Raw genomic sequence first — 18,172 nt, 5'->3', positions numbered from 1 at the left:
TTTGGCTGGAACAATTGGGTCAATGGTAATGCCTTTTCCTGAAATGATGCATCACACTGCCCTTAGACACCATGTGCCTCAGCTGTCTTCAAGGTCCATGGTCAGACTTGTTGCAGCCCTCACCTCTGCTGCAGCAATCTGTTCTCTGCGGACCCTGCCAGCCTCCTGTGGAGACAGCCCCCGGCACCTTGCCTTGGTGAGCCCCACTTGGCAGCTACACCTGTGCAGCCTGAATGTCAAGGGGCACCTGTCCTTGGCAGATGAGGCTGGCAAGGATGTGCAGCTCCCCAGAACGGGGAAGGACTTTGCAGGGTTTTCTGTCTGACAGGTGGAGCACAGGCAGAGGCGAAGTTCTCAGATAGAGGGAAGGAGGCAGACAGCCCTCAAGAGCCCAGACCAAGTGTTGAACCTGGGAGAGGTCAGGGTGCTATTGATGCCTGTCCAAGTTCTCTAGAAACTGCCCTTCACTACGTTGACAGTCCCAACATGCACACCCATCTGTACTCTTTCAGGTGGACTTGGTCCCTGCCTGCCTGATTTCATGATGAGCTTTGAAGTAAGGATGGAAAATACGGTGCTTGAGCCCTAAATGCCATGTCAGTACCTGCTTTTGTCATTTATCTGCTTGGGCATTACCAGGGGTGGTGATGCTCTCCAGAGACTGGGACCCAGAATGAGATTTCTAATAGTGTTCTCACTGCTATGTCCCATGACTGCGGACAGGCATCCTATGCTTATAATTCACCTTTAGAGAATGATCTGAGTTATTTTTTAATAAGATACCTGGTAGTACTTTTTTTTTTAAAGAAACTGCAATAGAAAGTAATTTTTTAAATTCTTTATACGTCATGAAATATAACCATTTTAATACCAAAAACTAATCAACTCTTTTTATACAAATAATTAAGTTGCTGTAGGACCTACAACTTTGTCACTTTACTTTGACATTTTCCTGGTAGCATGTGGAAAAGCGGTCATGTTCTTCGGGGGGAGAGGGATGTAGTCTCCGCAAATGGTAGTGGATGGCGGTGCGACATAGGAAGGAGGAGCCTTTAGAGTAAGGCGGGCATGGATTCAGACTACATGGCATCCCTGTCTCCCTGTGTGACCTTACGCAAGTCTCTGCCTCTCTGAGCCATGGTTCTCTCATCCACCAGATGAGCTAGAAATACCAGTAAAATTCCTAGCATTGTTCCTGGTACATAGACGTTTTCGGTAAGTGGAAATTATTATTATTATTATTGTGATGATGATGATGATGATGATGCATAAGTACAGGGCAGTATTCCATTTTTTTATAATATAAAGTCTACAGAAACCCAAAAAATATTTCAGATCATGTGTTTCAACACTTGTTTCTTTCTAGATTTTTCTTTTCTCAGTTGTCAATGGCCGGTAGTTCTGATTACACTATCTTCTTATGATAGAGATGAAAATCTGAACAAGCTCTCTGCTATATTTTAGGAACTTAATCACCTTGAATATCAAAGAAGTGAATTTTCTCCCTGTGGTTCCTCAGCTAGAATAACTTGGTCCCAATACCTGAAATGTGTAAGTGGAAACTTTCAGAGATGTTTTATCTTAATTAATTTTCCCCATCCTGTCTGAAAGGGTTGCATCTCCTCCCCAGTTCTTTCACTGTTGCAGCCAAAAAAAAGCCCCTTTCCTTGCCTCACCTTCCCATGCCTACAGAACAAAACGCAAAAGCCACAAGATCTATGATTCAAAGGTCTTCTGTCTTATACAAGTGACTCTTTAAGTGTAGATTTTTAAAAAATTCATCTCTGTAGTTTCCAAAAAATTTACATCAGTTGACCCCTTTCTTTTTAAAGCCCTTCTGGCCATCAAATGGTGTGCAACTCTTCCATTTAGTGTTTCTGACTATAAATAAGGACTCCAGGGCCATGCACAGTTAGTATGTTTATTGCTAAAGCTGCCGCCAAATTTTCAGTAATATTTTTATGCAGCATGGGACCAGCAGAACATTTGAGATTTGACCTTTTCTAGCAGATGAAAGTCTCTAAATGCAATTTGTATTTTTGGAACTGAGTTTTGAACTCTCGTTTTCTGACCACTGTAATTTATCTTTATTCTCAATCCAGAGAGAAAAAGTGATGGTGTGCACGTGTGCGTGTGTGTGTAGATGTGAAAGACTTATTTATTAGTTGTAAAAATCAATAGTCCAAGTTTGGGCAGGGAGACTAGACTGATGTTTTAAAGCTGGGATGTCAGATTGGCCCAATGGTGTCATCCATGTACGCTCCTTTGGGATGCGGAGCAAAACCAGGTTGTTTTGCTTGGTGAATCTTTCACTTCATGTGATGATATAAAAACAGTGGAGAGAATTAGCTTAAAAATGCTGCACCCCAGAGCATGCTGTCCCTGTCCTTTTAAATTTAGGCAAACCTGGATTCAGGTTCAAACAAGAGCATAAACCAGTTCTGAATATTTTGTTTTGTTTTCTTAGGATCACTCTAAATCCGCAGGAAGGTAGGAAGAGGTGATTAGGATAGGAGAGAATTGACAACAGGAGGACACAGGAAGCAATATTGGAAATCAAAAAAAGCATTAAACCAAACCACTTTTATGTTTCTTAGATATTATGTTGTTGGTATTAGATTTGTGATGTAGATAAAAAAAAAATCCACCTGTAGTTTCCTGGGGAAAAGCAAATAGGGCGTTGCTCTTCAAATCCCATTAAAGCCACTAAGAAAATCTTAGCTAAGAGTTGAGTTGTAGGGATAAAGAATGTAATCAGCCTTACTTACACAAGAAGTGCCTTCTAGAAAACCTGATCATTTCACTGCTAATTGGTATAAACGTTCCCTTGCCCACTTGCTTGCAGCTGGAGACCCACTTGTACTTTTTATGACTGTTGATGTAATTAAATACCATTTACTCTTTCTTAGTTTAAGAATGCAGGTCCCACTGAGTTTTTAAGTAAATTTAAGTTTCTGCAAGAAGGAATTACTTACAGATAATTTCCCATATCTGGGATACGTTGCTTTACTTGTAAGTGAATGAATAGTAACCATTCAGAGACCTCTTTCGTAAACTTTCCCCCAGCTTTTCTAACAGTAAATATGAAGAAATGAAAAAGCATGCTTTCACGCTTAGTGTAGCATTACCATATCTCCTCGCCCACCTTTTCCTAAGAGCAGTCTCATGAACCACTTCAAGGTTTTGTGAGGTCTTTGGAAATCAGCCTCGCTGAGAAACACCGTGAGGGCAGGAAGTGCCGATGGCCATCTTATTCACCATTGTTTTGAGACGTCTAAATGGTGCCCAGCACCCAGGAGGAGGTCAGTAAATGCTAGTTGAAGGAATGATTGGGTATTGTCCTCTGAGCTTCTGGGATCTGAAGTACATCCAAGAAAACTAATATGTGAGACAGCCTAGAGCTGTACTGTCCGATAAGGTAACCACTAACCATGGTGGCTATTTAAATTTAAATTGATAAAAATTAAAAGTTCAGTTCCTCAGTCTCACTAGGCACATTTGAAGTGCTCCATAGCCAAGTGTGCCTGGTGGCTTCCATGTTGGACAGAACAGATATTGAACATTTCCCTCATCACAGAAAGTGGTATTAGACAGCGCTGGTAGAATACCATCAGTACGAGGTTAGTGGCCCCAGTCTTTTTGAAGTAAAATTCCCATGTGATCATGATATGTGCTCATACTACAAAAAGTATCCCTTTTACATCTGTCCCCCGCACTGTAGCAACTCAGTCAAGAAAGGTGGGTGGCCCACAGATATGGCTATCTCTTTGATAGCCAAACGGCAGTGGGACTTTTAGCCAGGACTGACGTTCTGATGGTCTTCACTTACTTGGCAACACCAGTCGTTAGAGTTGTGGAATATCTGTACCAGTTAATAAAGAGCTGCTGTTTCAGGCTCCTCTAATACCTCCTTCCACTGCCTGAGCAACCCTGACCGTTTGCCTGGGATGCTCCCAACATCGCATTTATCCATCAATATGAGTTAGCTAATGACTGTCCCACTGTCAGGGGTTGGAGGCTGCTCCAGGCCCCTGCCCCCCCCCCCCCCCCCAGATTGGTAGGTGCTAGGAAGGGCTGCTTCCTAAGAGTCTTTTTTAAGGCTGCCTCATCGCTACCGTGGCCAAGTCCCAGTTCATAGAGCCGTGGGCCTCAAGAAGACCTTAAAATCATCACCAACCCCCGGATTTTACTGAAGAAATCAAGTCACTCAGCTAGTTTGTGGCCAAGAGAAAACTCAGATCTCCTAACTCGGTACTTTTTTTTGCTACATCTTCCTGTGGTCAATTTCCTTAACTGTGAAATGGAGATTAATATCTGTATGCCTTACAAAGTTGTTGGTAAAAAGAATAATGATACCCAACATTTTATGTGTATCTTACAGTTCAGAAAAACTCTCTTGTACGCATGCTCATTTAATCCTCACAAGAACCTGTGAAAGGTGTCAGGCTCAGAGGCAGTGATAGCAAAGCTACCATGAATGGCAGAGGTCTCAATCTATTAGGGCTTGGAAACTATAAACCCTTTTGTAAATGTAAGATAACATAACCACATGGCATTACTAGTTTTTAGCTTGTGATATTTTTGCAGTTCAAGATTTAGTGACATTGAAAGTGGTAACTTTGAGCGACACCTTTTTTTTTCTTTTACTTTGATAATGTGCCAATTGCACAGACTTTGGTTCAGCATTAAAACAGAAGTGGGCTGCTTCGAAGTATATTTTTAAATGAGAGAATCCAAATTTGTAATTAGCTTTAGAAATGTTAGTTGCGCAGTATGAGGATCTAAAGAACTTCTGGTAATCATTTTCTGTTATTAGTGGTAGTTTGTTTTTTTGTATTTTCCCCCCAAGTAATTAGGCCCTTTGGAAAAAAACAAAGTACGTTCTTTGAGGGGTCATTTACCCTATTGCACGCTGTATTTTTCACATCCTATTGTCCTGGTGTACTTAGGAAATTAACCATAGATCTGATTGTGGCAAAGAAAAATCATTTATAGACATTCTACCAACTTGACACATAATTATCAGCAGAATGCTATTTAAATGATAAAGAGAAGCCATAATGAAGGAAATGGGTCCCTTCTTGATACATCTTTTGTCTTTTGGTCTTGATAATTTTGATGGAATCATCCCTTACTTTTAGATAAGATTGTTGGGAAGATCAATTTAACTCACTCTCAAAATAAAATTGAATTTTTTTTTCACCTCTCTCTCTGAACTGCAGCCATTTTATGGTATATACTATACCTTGCAGAAATTGAGTTTATAGATAAGGCAAAGAGTGAGGTTATTTCATTCCATATAGCAAAAAAAATATCTCTTCTATTTTCTTTTATTAGTGTATTAAAATTGTGGCATTCTCTACACCAATTATCTTGTAAGGTTAAATACATATTAAGGGAAAAGAGAAAGAAAAATTATTAGAAAAAGCTATAAATGGAAAGAAACTTAAGGTTGTGAGCCCTGATTTAGTATTACTAATTTGGAGTCACATTTGGGAAGAATGTGTTTGTATGGTTGGTTGTTTTTAAAGCATATATTATGTGTGTGTCTTCATGTCTTCTCTGCGTATACCCTGTTTTGTGTTATGTAACAGACTCTCAACTCTCTATTGTACTCTGAGAGATCGAGCCTCCCTTCTCTCAATATAGGACCTTCAAAGTGTTTACCGTTATCTAGAAGTTTCTTGTATTTTCTCTATACCATTTTCCCTGCTTCATATTGATGCTATAGAGGGCGCTGACAAAAAGCAGAAAGGTAAAGTTTGTGATTTATAGCCAGACTTGGAGTCATCATTGATGTGGATTAAGGCTGCCCCAGCTAGAGAAGCCCAAGGTGACCTGGCCTACATGCCAAACTATACGACTCAGTGGACTTTTTTTATGGTATGAATTAGGACCACCCCAGGGAGAGAAGCCCAGGGTATCCTCACCTACATGCCGATCTATATGGCCAGATTCGTATCTAAAGTTATATGACCGCACAATAACCAGACCCCATCTGCACTGAAATCATTTAATGACTTTTTACATCATCTTTTCTTTTCTCCAGTAAAAATAAGTCACATAACCATGCCTTATAAAATTAGCCCTAACCCTCAACTCGGGGCAGCAGCAGGAGCTCTGACTGCCCGTGGGTCCTGTCCCCACGCACCAGTTCTGCCTGCCCATGGGTCCTGTCCCCATGCCAGCGGGGGCAGCAGCAGCTGCTCTCCCTGCCCATGGGCCCTGTTCCCATGCCAGTGGCGGCAGCAGAAGCGGCGGCAGCAGAAGCTCTGACTGCCCATGGGTCCTGTCCCCATGCTATTCCACACTATTCTCTAAATAAAAGAGCACTACTGCCAGATCTGGAGAGTCTAAGAAATCTTTCTTTCGACTCTTCGGCTCACCGACCCCGCATCAATCATGGTATAAGATCCTAGGCTTGAATAGATCTTTGAAATTCCAAACCTCTAGCTCCTCCAGACTTCTTAGGGTGGAAGGGGAATTGATGAGCCAGCACACTTTCAAACTTCGCAGCTACCAGTTTTCATACCAGTGTTAAATGAGATAATGCATGCAAGGCACCTGGCACCAGAGTTGACACATCATAAGCACTCAGGAGGCTTAGTCATTATTACCTTGTCTGATTTGATTTTTGCCTTCATATATTTCTGCTCCCTGATGGCCATGCTAAGCTGCAAAATGTCCAAGAAATAAGAAAACAACAAAAGGAAGGGAAACACAAGCCCTCAGTAGTCCAGAAGCAGAATTATCAGCCCACAAATAATCAGCAGCCAATTGTTTTTCTTCTCATGGTGATGTGAATTATTTCTGGAATCCTCAGTACCCTTTTCCAAGTAAAGATCCCAAGGACAAGTGGCAGCTCCTCCATTGCCCAGATCTGACTCACTCTGCTCTAATGAGGTTTAATTTGATGGTAAACTTAGGTTAATCTCATTTCTCTCTTGTTATGGGTAAAACCTAGTGAACTGTTCACTATCTTCTGCATAAGAAAAACAAAAATAAAATCTCCTAAATAGAGTTGTCACTGATTAGAACTTTGTTAAGATGTATGAGGTGCAAGTGTGTTTTTTCTGTGCTTATGATAAAGTGGGTAATTGAACAAATTAACCAAACACTCATGGTGTGGCAGGAGTGTAAATTCATATAGCTTTTCTGGAAAATCTTCAAGACCCTTAAAGTTCACACTGTTTGACCTAATAATTCCTTTTCTAGGAATATACCTAAGAAAATATTCAGAAATTCAGACAATCTGATATTCAGACATGTCCCTCAAAGTGTTATTTGCAATAACAAAAAAAAGCAATATGTAATTCCAAAAATGAGAAAAATAGTTCAATAAATAAAGCCCTTTTCTATGGGGTGTAATATTACGTAGACATTGAAAAGCGTGTTTTTAAAGAATTGTTAATAACTTGGGAAATGCTCACGTTCGTATAACATTGAATAACAAAGTAGAAACAAAACTCCGACTATTTTTGTGTATCTGAAAAGAGCACTGGTCTACGATCTCTTATCCCTAATTCTGAATCCCAAAGCATTAAAAGTCAAAAGGGTTTTTGGTAACTTGTGTGGTCGAAAAGCCTGGCCTGAACTAGTATGAGATTTTTTATCCAACTTAATAAGAATGTGCATCTATTTTGCTGCAGAAATATTTAAGATTTTGATTATGGTGTGCTGCTCCAGCCTCTGATGGAGTGCTATCTGATAAATGTTGGTCATATTGTAATACTCTCTAAAATCCAAGCAATTCTCAATTCTGAAACTTATTCGGAAGCCCAGGAGTTTCCATTAAGGGGTTGTGGACCTATGCAACAAAATAGCATCAGTGATTTATCAGTGTCAAGGTTACAGTTGATCTTTATTTTTTCTTTATGCTTTTCTATATTTTAAAAATGTTTGACAATAAGCATGTATTAATTTGCCATCAGAAAAAATAAGCATTATTAATTTAAAAATAAACATATTTAAAGCATCAGAGAATCATCTCATTTCAGTCAGAATTCTCAAATTTATCATTTGCTTCCTGTATCGTCTTGTTACTACAGCCACATGACTTTTAAATCAAAGTCTTCTGATTTATTGAAAGCAAATATTCATGAGATAGAATAGAGAGAGAACGGATTAGACGTTGACCTATCTCCCAGCTGCTTTTGGGGTTCAGGAGAGCACCCAGTGAGGGATGCTCACCTAAAGGAAATATCTCACGGAATAGAGCTTCCAGCTATTTTCTGATGGTCTCTGCATGTGGACCAGTCACTAGGCACACAGCCAGGGGCAGAGTAAGTTAGTTTGGAGGTCATAAAAGCAGGGGGTGGGGTGTAGCAGGATAGCAGGAGAGAGGGGAAATGTTAACATGCCAGGTTTACTCTGCTAATGGACAATTCTTCCTCCCCAATCAGGTGGACACTCACTGACCTGTCATAAGGTTGCCCCACAAAGCTTTGGGGTCCATGTCTGAATGGATTGCTGTAGCCTTCTCATCTCTCCCTTCGCCCAGTTCCCTGCATCCTAAGACTCGAAGCCAGCACAGGACCTGGAAAAATTACATGTAAGTTTTGACTAAGGTTTCTTTCCTCAAACCAAATAATGGTAAGAATTTTCTTAAATGATAATAACAAATAGCCTAAACGCACGAGTTACTTTTCTTTCAACAAAGTACCTTGAGAATTATAACTGAGGACGAAAACTGGAGTTAAGATCTACATATTGGTGGTTCTTTAACTTAGTGGCTCTTAAACTTTAGCTTGCATCAGAATCACCTAGGAGCTTGTTAAAGTACAGTTTGCTGGGTCTCATGCCCAGAATTTCTTTCTTTTTTAATTTAATTTAATTTTTTATTGAGGTCACATTGGTTTATAACATTATATAAATTTCGGATGTACATCATTATATCTTCAACTTCTGTATAAAACGTATCATGTTCACTACCAAAAGTCTAGTTGCCATCCATCACTATACAAGTTTCCCCCTTACCCCCTTTGCCCTCCACCTGCCCCATTCCCTTCTGGTGACCACCAATCTGGTCTCTATATCTATGTGTTTGTTTATCTTCCATATATGAGTGAAATCATACGGTATTTGGCTTTCTCTGATTCATCTCACTTAGCATAATACAGTCAGGGTCCATCCATGTTGTTGCAAATGGCCAGATTTCATCTTTTTTTATAGGTGAGTAGTATTCCATTGTGTGTGTGTGTGTGTGTGTATATACACGCACACCACATCTTCTTTATCCATTCATCTATCGATGGGCACTTAGGTTGTCTCCAAATCTTAGCTATTGTGAATAATGCTGCGATGAACACAGGGGCACTTATGTCTTTTATAACTAGTGTCTTCATGTTCTTTGGATAAATACCCAGAAGTAGAACAGCTGGATCATATGGTATTTCTATTTTTAACTTTTTGAGGCATTGCCATACTGTTTTCCATAGTCTCTGCACCAGTTTACATTCCCACCAGCAGTGTATGAGGGTTCCCTTTTCTCCACATCCTCTCCAACTCTTGTTATTTCTTGTCTTTTTAATAATAGCCATTCTGACTGGTGTGAGGTGATATCTCATTGTAGTTTTGATTTACATTTCCCTAAGAATTAGTGATGTTGAACATCTTTTTATGTGCCTGTTGGCCATCTGTATATCTTCTTTGGAAAGAAGTCTGTTCAGATCCTCTGCCCAGTTTTTAATTGGGTGGTTTGTTTTTTTTGTGTTTAGTTGTATGAGTTCTTTATATATTTTGGATATTAATTCCTCATCAGATATGTGATTTGCAAATATTTTCTCCCAGTTGGTAGGTTGCCTGTTGTTGATGGTCTCCTTTGCCGTGCAGAAGCTTCCTAGTCAGAATTTCTGATTGAGTAGATCTGGGATGGGCTGGGAATCTGATTTTCTAACAAGTTTCCAGGTGATGTTGGTGCAGCTGGTCCAGGGACTCCACTTTGAGAATCACTGCTTTAACCTCAAGTATGACTGAAAGGATGAGTGATAAAGGCAGAAAAGTGTATTAAAGATTCAGTATTAAATATCACTAGATTAAGATATTTAGTGCTTTACCTAATACATTGACTCATCTCTCAGAAAAGAGAATTTTAAGGTCCTCGGGGCACCATCACATTTGAAAGTCCAGCCTAGTAGATGTCATTCTTCTGTACCAGCTTTACCCCAGAGTCAACAGTACCTGTCATTCTTTGTCCTTGGTTTTCAGCAGGGGTGACTAACGTGCCCTTATTAGGCTGAAATGACAGCTACAGTCCTTGCACAGATGTGCTCATCAAGCTTTTAGATACACTCAAAAGGAAAAATCTTTTTTCCCTCCTGGGTTGGGAAATATACTATTCCCTTTCAAAGTGATCATCATAGTATTATCCCTCCCCTCATACACTTATATGTGACTTGATTTACAAAACACATGTGGGAAGGGAGGCGCACCTCTAATAAATAGTCCAAGACAGCAAGTCCAGGGTTTTGTAGGGTTTTAAGTTCTCAGGACTGAAATATTTTGACATGTTATTGTGTTAGCTTTGGAACAAGCCAATCACCTTTCTGCTGAGGACAAGAACAATTTATTCCATGTTAATAGAAAAAAGTAGAAGAGTTTGGCTCAAGGGATGCACACTTGGATATATGTGAGCATACATGCAAATGTACATATGTGTTGGTGAATATATATGTCTTTTGTATACTTCTAAGCTTTCATTGTAGAAATTTTAAACAACATTTTTCCTTTTGTTTCACTGAGTTGATGCGAGTTTAAAGATAGTATGAGTGAGGCTGTCCAGGAAATGTTTGAGAAATTTCTAGGCATTTTAAGTCTGTGGATAAGCGTTGTGATTTTACCATTTCACTTGTATATGGTGAATGTTATCATTCAAAGTAACACTTAGGACTTACAGTTCTTTTATTATAACTCTGGAATTGAGAATAAATGCTGTTAGTGAAGCAATTCCCAGATATGTAATGAAGGTGCATATCTGTTGCTTAGACATTAACAGAGCCAGAAATCCTGGCAATAAATTTAAGTGCATGTGCTTAAAATAAAACCCACAAAATCAGAAAAATAAGACAAAAAAGTGATAGGTGATGAAAGAGTTCTATAAGGAATTAATCCAGAACTGTCTTCTGCCCAAAGGGTAACAGGGCTGGTATTAGAGCTGACAGAGTTGTGAGTGATGTAATTATCTAGTATTCCTCCACCCTCACAGACTGTAACATCTCTGTCAAGCACTAATTGGTTATTCTGCACAGCATTCTCAGAAGGAAGCTTTCCAATTTATGAAGCATCCTCACTGTGAAGTGAAAGAAGTGCGTTGGATCAAATGCTCTTTATCTCCCTCCTGCTTTGGCATCTGTGAGTGTCCACATTTACACATCAGGTTTTCCTGTAGGGATGACCTTTGATGTCAGTCAGTGTCATAACTTCAAGCCTGGGAGGGAAGAAGGCTACTGTGACACCTCAGGTGACTCAGGGCTGGGACCTGGCATGGCCTGTCTGTATCACTCCCTGTGGCCTTGGTGGAAGCACTCAAGTCACTGAGTGCCTACAGTGTCTCTGTAGAATTACCGTGCCTGTGTGGGGATGATGGGGATAGGGGAACCCTCTGTGATTTCCCATCACTTTTGCTGTGAACCTAAAACAGCACTGAAACATAAAGGTTATTACTTTTTTTAAAACTTAATGCCAAACAGTATGACGATTCCTCAAATATTAAGCATAGAACTACCATATGATCCAGCAGTTCGACTTGTGGGTATACACCTAAAAGAAGTGAAAGCAGGGGTTTGAACAGATATTTGTACACCCATGTTCATAGCAGCATTATTCACAATAGCCAGAAGGTGGAAGCAACCCAGATGTCTATCAGCAGATGAATGGGTAAAGAAAACATGCCATAGACATACAATGGATTATTATTCAGCCTTAAAAATATGAAATTCTCACACGTGCTACAACATGGATGAACCTAGAAGATACTGTGCGAAATAAGCCAGACAAGAAAGGACAAATTTTGTGTGATCCCATTTGTAGGAGGTACCTAGAATAGTCAAATTCCTAGTCAGAAAGCAGAATGGTGGTTGCCAGGGGCTGGGAATGGAAGGGAAGGGAAAGGTAATGTTTAATGGGTCCAGAGTTTCGCTTTGGGAAGATGAAGAAGTTCTGGAGATGGATGGTGGTGATGGTTGCACAACAATGTGAATATACTTAATGCCACTGTACTCTTAAAAATGATTAAAATGGTAAATGTTATCTTATACATATTTTACCACAATTAAAAAAATGAATACCAGAGTTCACTTTCCTTCCAAGAATACTGGGCATGATAACTAAGTAACTAAGTAGTGCTTGACAGGGATGTTACAGTTTGTGAGGGTGGAGTAAGAATAGACAGCCGTGTCCCTCACAGCTCCCTCAGCCCTGGTACTGCCCCTAGCAGCTTTTGGGCAAGGGTGAAGGATCGCGGAACGTTATACTTCAGTCTTAGGCATGGGTTTCCTATCAGGGCAAGGACACGTTTGTCAGAAACTACCAGGGAAATTTGCCATCTCTACTAAAATGCCATTTACACATGTGGGAAAGCTGCTTCACTGTGATGGAGGGAACGTGGACCCACCTGTACTCCTGTAGGGACGCTGCTGCAGTTCCTCTGAGCCGTGTGTTCACAGAGGAGTCCGTGTACAGTGCACTGGGATGCATGGGGTTACGGAGCCGTGTGCACAGCTGTGGCGTGTCACAGGTCTTGATCAGTGGAGGTGGATGTTGAGGCAAGAACTAGGGAACATAAACTTGCCACAGATTGAAGCCTAGGAGAAAAAAAGGAAAGCTTTGAAAGAAAAGTAATAGCAAAGAGTTATAATGCCTGTTTTACATACTGCAAATGAAGTATAATTTATCCCCTCATCACCAAATCCCTGTAGTATTGGGTGTTACTGTACCCATAAATCACAGAACCATTTAGTGAGTGACCTGCAGTCTTGTAGGAATATACAGGATTGAACCCACTAAGTTAGTACATTTGGGCCCTATTTTTTGGGGTTTTGCTTTTTATTCTGTGTTTCTAGAAAGCTGACCTTGGAGAGCGATCAGCGAATTCTCATGGGGTCTAGAAGCCATGTTTCTTCACGTCTCCTTCACTACCTTCAGGCCCTGCCCCTGGGTCTGACCAGTGGCTGTAATTCCTGAAGGACAGGGCATAAGGATCCATAGTTTCAAAGAGCTCAGAAACCTCTGTCCTAAATTATCCCACTTCCTCCTTAAGACGTCAAGATGGTTTACGTATGTGTGTGTGTATGTTGTAGACATATGTATGTATGCATATATGTATTTGGCTTAGGGGAAAGGTATAACCAAAAAGATAAAATAAAGTCACCAAAATTAAAGTACAATATATGTAAATCAGTCCCCTCATTCGCACCCCAGACTTTCCAAACCTGCTTAGAAAGAAACTCTCCGTGCTTTTCATTTAGGTGACAGAGAACAGGGCAAAGCAACCAAGGTTTCTGAGTCAGTTGCCATAGGGAGCTGCTAAGATGTCAAAAAAACTAGAATAAAAGGTTTTTAATCTAGAAAAGAAAATCCAAATCAGCAAGTCTAAGAGAAAAGCGTTTATTCGTCCCTGACATCCACGTGTAGCTACCGGCACCCTAAGCTTGAGTTGAAACAACGTGGATGTAGAATCTAATAAAAATAAATTCAGCCCCATGAGTTCGGAGACCATAATTTTTGAATGGACACACTGACACAGGTTTTCCCCAGACAAGACCAACAAACCAAGAGGTACCCAGACAGAATGATCTAATTCCAACCAAGACAGACCCTTAGGGGCTCTCCTTGTCGGCGCTCATGTTTCCTAGGAATCAAGTTTGCCTGGTTCCGGACATTGAATTCATGTTTAGTGATGGCTTAGCTCCCTGGAACCCAACTACCCAGAACCCTGAATTAACTAACCTTCATACTTCCCCACGCCCACCCCCACCCCACCCCCTCCCACACCCCACCCTACCGCACATATCCCACTTCCCTTTTTCAAAAATAAAGGTTCAGAAAACAAGATAGCTTTGGTTTAGTAAAGGTAGAAAATATACCCTGGAGGATATTTGTAGCTGACGACATTGACCTGCTGAATCATTGAGAATGGTTAAATGTTTTATAATTAGGAAAAGAAACTGCTTTGGAAAGATCTTCAACAAAAAGCATTTTCTGTCTCTCTGTCAATTAACTAGAAAATTGAAACAAAAAAACTTCTTGTCTTCAAATAATATAGTTAACTGAGGTTTTATTGTACCTATTTTCATGCCTAAATAATCATCTAAAATTATTGACTTAGGATAGAAAAATATACCATTCATTTTTATTCTTCTTGAGAAACTGCAAGTTTTGACTTTTACCACTTTTCCAATGCCAGAGTTTAAAGTTTCAGATATTCCTTTTAGGTTTATTCTGTTTGGAAGCATGCTAAAAGTTGTAATATTAGTGATATTAAGAGTAATATATAATTTCATGAACATATATATTTAACTCCTATAGTCATTGGGGAACCATTGGCATAGTTTTGAAGCCAATTCTGATGTGTTTTTTTTTTAAGAATGTAGGATATGATTATTTATGTCATATTCAGTTTCACAGTTATATCTGCTCAAGGCATCATCAAGGTTAATTTTCATGCTCTGTGTATGCATTAATGGTAGATATAGAGGTGATGCCACCAGCATGGTAATATACGTTAATGTATAAATCAAAATCTTCAGATCATGTTCCCTGTGAGTCTCCACAGAAACTCAGCCATGCATATCATAAAGCGGTTTATTTACCAAGTGAGATGGGTTGTAGCACAAAGAGTTTATCAACTTATTCTAATAATTTTCAGTTGGTTGCTGTTTAGAAATTATTTGTGTGCTCTTTTTTGGATGCACCTGTCACTAGCGAAATGACACTTTTCTCTGAGCTGTGATTTAAGCCAGCGGATGGCACACACCCTTCCGAGGACACCCCCATTAAAGTGGTGGTTTTGAGGGCCCTGGCGCCTGGAGCCTTATTTATTGCAGCTGGAGAGTACACAGACTGTGGGTCAGGATCAGGAAGAGGGTTTCTGCTCTTCTGACCCAAATAGTGTTTGCAGAGCTCTCCAGTATTGCAGGATTTTTAAAGTCCTTGTAGTGTTTAACTAGAAGCTATAATCTATTGTTGCTAGCAGGTTTTTCCAGTATTTTGTGTCTGATTTGTCACCAGGCCAGATTATTATTCTGAGTCCCATGTATTAAGTGTTCTTAATTGTCAGAGAGAGCAGAATCAGAGAATAATTAATTCTTTTTATCAGAACAGAAATACCTTTATTTTCCTGATTGTAAAATACGTGTTTATTGCACATAATTTATAAAATAACAGAATAGACTAAAGAAGAAAATAAGTTACCTATAATCCAGCAGCGCAGGTACAACCTACCTGTTAACTCATATGTTTGTGTATTTTTCCAGGCTTTTTTCAGTTAATCAACTAATTCCAAATTTACAAGCAATACTCTGAACTGAATACACCCCACAAACTGGTGGAGCTTAGGAATGATGACTTTACATATCATTTTCTAGGACAGTGATCACATTGCCTATTTTTCTCCCTTCAGATTACATTGATCAGGGGTAAAAGGGCACATGTGTACGGTGATGGATGGCAAATAGACTTTGGGTGGTAAACATGATGTAGTCTACACAGAAATAAAAATATAATGATGTACACCTGAAATGTACATAATGTTGTAAACCAATGTTGCCTCAATAAAAAAATAGATATTAATCAACTCTTGTAAGAACAGATCCCTGTTAGATTTACCAGTATCTTTATCAAATGGAAATCGCTATTAACTGGTTTTTTTCATTTCTATATTCTGTCAATAGAAGTAATTATTGAATGGTTCTGCAAGATCCTGGTGAGCCCCTGGAATCATAAAAGAAAGATTCAATTATATACGAGATAGTTTTAGTGGTAGGTCAACTGGTTGTGTTATAGTTATTTAAAATTTTGCAGTCAATTTACCATAAGGCAATTTTTCAGAAATGGGGAAGGTTGATTAATCAGATCTCCACATTCTCCATTTATAACCCGAACAGTATGGACTCTGGTAAAATTCTAATTTTATACCTGATGGTAACAAAATGTGATTCAAAAATATCCCTTCTTGTTCTGTGAACCAAAGAGTTTTCCTTCAACTTTGCATCCTTTATCCCCCTTCACAGAAGCTTCTCTTCAAAGTCTTCTGGTGGTGGTGTGGCTCCTGGGATTGTGCTCGTAGCTCTCTGCTTCTCCTTGGAGAGTGCTAGGACTTTGGATCTGGGTGAATCCTAACACATAGCCAAAGTCAGGAAGGGTTTTGAGCACTGATAGAAAACTCAGAGAAAAGTTAAGGGGATTGCTAAAGGGTTCATCTGAGAAGTGTTGCAGGAACGTTATCTACAAACCTTCTGTCAGTAGAGTAGGAGGTATACAGTGAGCAGCTGCTGACGAGATTTTGTTTTCTAAAATGATCTGTATTAGGCATCGAGTATGACTAGGTCTTACTTATCATCCCCTGTGTAAGACTTAGGTTCTTTGAAAGCAGGTTCTTCTCTCTGCCTCCCTTCACATCCTTTGTGTCCTTGTGTATAACAGGGAATCAGTATGTGTTGACTTGAATTAATATTTCTGTGACTCGAGTGACAGATGAGTGAACGTGCTCACTTCAGGTACCACACTTTGCCTTCTTCCTACAGCAGTCGAAGGCTGCTTTGATAAATATCTGCGACTGTGTTGAATGCCTGGCTTGGGTACAGGTGTGGGGAAGTGGTCTACAGTACTTTGATCCTCCCTTGGACAAGGAGATGCTAGTGTGGATAAAGAACTTGGTTCTTCGTCTTAGTTTCGGTTTGACCGCCTTGCCTCACTGAGTGACGGTGTTCAGTCTTCGGCGATGGGCATGTCGTTTAAGCCTGAGACTGTCCCTCGGACTGTTTATGACATTGTATCTGAATTTCCCATTACATTAACAGCCAGCGTTTATCATAAAATTTCAAGAACGTGCTAAAAGTTAGATGGTTTGCAGTTGACGTTGAGATTAACTTTCTCTAACCTAAACCAGTGAAAACTAAAATGCTCCGGGAACCACATAAAAGTTTTGCTTTCGCTGTGTTCAGACCCCTCCCACCTTGTCACAGCACAGTCATTTGGAGTTGGTTTGGGGGCGGTGTGGTTGTATCTCAGTGGTGTATGACCCACTTTTTCGTAACACTTAATTACCCGTGTTTTTACAACACTAGTCAGAAGTTCTGACGATAGTGGACTCTACCCCAAAAACGATTTTCTGATACATCTCATCAGCACGGCTCTAGTACTTTGCGTTATCGGAAGAAGCCTTAGCTCTGCAGGGTGTGTTTTAACTACCAGAGGATGACAGAACATTTCCTCTAGTTTCTGGATAATGAGCAAGCACACAGGTAAAGACGCCTTTCTTAGAGTTGACTCCTTTCGTGCCTTAATTATTTTGTTGAACTGACTTTTAAATATTAATCACTGCCTGCTTATGTTTGCTGTTGTGGTTTGCGGAGGGTTCAGAGGAACAAGCATTTTCATTGGTACCCTGGGACCTTAATAACTTAACTTTTCATTAAAAATCTGAAGAGATAGTGATCAAAAATAGACTCTCTTATCTCTCCTCTCTATGCCCCTAGAAGACATCCTCTTCATCAGTTTTTTTTTCTTCTTTGCTCTCAAGGTGGTTGTCTCTCGATAACAGCTATGTCACTTGGCAGTGATGGTTATGTGTGAGTTAATGCTTGGTGAGCTGCAGGCTGTGGCGTGGTGACTGGAAAAGAGCAGACGAGAGAAAAATTCACAGAAGGGAAGGGAGATGGCAAGGGGATACTGCGCCTTGGTGAGCATTGCACAGTGAACTAACAGCAGATTTAGGTCAAGCGATCTTGACCTGACTTCGGCAAAATCATTCTTGACAGCCTGCTCTGTTTTTGAAATGTTTATGTTTCTGATACAACTTTTGTTCATTTGAAGAATTTTTAAAACACAGTCATTGTCTCAAAACAAAATGTTGTGGGTATCATCTTCCTGACTTTACAGAAACGTTTTGGGTGCATTTCTTTGCTGAAAGTTGGTTGACGTGCATCTCACGGCAGGGTGGTGCCAGCGCGTCGCG

At 40.0% G+C, this 18,172-nt stretch overlaps 1 protein-coding gene across 7 annotated transcripts in view; it reads left to right on the top strand.

The window, feature by feature from the left end:
• BACH2 (BTB domain and CNC homolog 2) overlaps nucleotides 1–18,172 on the top strand; it is a 333,924-nt gene that overhangs the window by 171,704 nt on the left and 144,048 nt on the right. For 6 of the 7 annotated variants that reach the window (XM_044757188.2, XM_044757187.2, XM_070496287.1 and 3 more), the window contains exon 3: nucleotides 8,403–8,551. The gene's annotated coding sequence lies outside the window, so the exon portion shown is untranslated. Of the gene's footprint in view, nucleotides 1–8,402; nucleotides 8,552–17,198; nucleotides 17,460–18,172 lie in introns of those variants that run through there. The other variant, XM_014866697.3, reaches the window with a different exon arrangement.

This window comes from Equus asinus, chromosome 24, assembly GCF_041296235.1.
Source record: "Equus asinus isolate D_3611 breed Donkey chromosome 24, EquAss-T2T_v2, whole genome shotgun sequence".
Lineage (NCBI taxonomy): Eukaryota > Metazoa > Chordata > Mammalia > Perissodactyla > Equidae > Equus > Equus asinus.
Note: the sequence above shows the minus strand (reverse complement) of the source record. Positions and strands in the feature narration are given on the sequence as shown.